Raw genomic sequence first — 1,231 nt, 5'->3', positions numbered from 1 at the left:
GGTTAATAAATATCACAGAAAATATATTCTCGAATTTTTCTAACAAATTATTTTTGACAGTCAATATTTATCAAAATAAGATTTAAGCTTTTTTCACAATTACATATGTTAAAAATACTATTTTTGACAAAACTTTTATTAACATATTTTCATAGTTAAAATAATGTCAAAATTTATTTTTTGACGAATTTTAATTTTTTTTGACACATATAGCTCTAAAAAATAATCTATATTATTGTAGTGCACATAAAATATGAAATAATCTAATACAAAGATTATTCATCTATGACAAATTTAATCAAAATTAGAAGTAATTAGTAATAAGCAGCATAATTCTTATGAATTGCATATTCACGATACTATTTGTCATTCTGTCTAAATCATGAGAATTATTTAATAGAAGCCATTCCGATAAACACGTCTAAAACGTTTTTTTTTAAGATGTTTTTTAATAATTAAAATTTAACACATATAATCGATTAAACCGTGTTATTTTTTATTAAAATTAGGCCAAACAAATTAATTTGACTGAAAAAATGGTAAATCAAATCTTAAACTGATATAAATTAATATTATTTTTTATAGAAAATAACTACAATACCCCTATTATAGAAAATGATTTTAATTTGACTGAAACAATAGTGAATCAAATCTTAAATTGATCTAAATTAATATAATTTTTTATAAAAAAGGCTACAATATCCTTATTACAGAAAATAACTAAAATACTCCTATTATATATATTAATTTTGAGAATTCTTCCTTCTCTGCTATAATAGAGTTAGGATTTAGAATTTTCAATATATATATATTAGTCATTTTCTATAATAAAAATATTATAATTATTTTTTATAAAAAAATATTAATTTAAATCGATTTAAAATATAATTTATCGACTTTTTAGTCAAATAACATATTTAATAAATTATATGTATTAAATTTTAATTATTAAAAAATATTTTTTAAAAAAGACATTTTTAACATCTTTATCTGAGTTACTCCCTATATAATATAAATCTCAATAGTCATGAGAATTGAAATACTAATATACTTCAAGAGTACAATAATATACTTAAAAACTTTTCCATATGATGTACTCTTAAGAGTACAAAAGCACCATTTTAAAATTCAGTTTCGTGAAGATTGCTTTGGATTCCATATGTGATAGGTACTCAAATTTATTTAATATGAATCTTTAGTGTTTTAAAAATATAATTTCCTATTATTGAAA

Source organism: Arachis ipaensis, chromosome B08, assembly GCF_000816755.2.
Source record: "Arachis ipaensis cultivar K30076 chromosome B08, Araip1.1, whole genome shotgun sequence".
In the NCBI taxonomy this organism is placed as follows: Eukaryota; Viridiplantae; Streptophyta; class Magnoliopsida; order Fabales; family Fabaceae; genus Arachis; species Arachis ipaensis.
Note: the sequence above shows the minus strand (reverse complement) of the source record.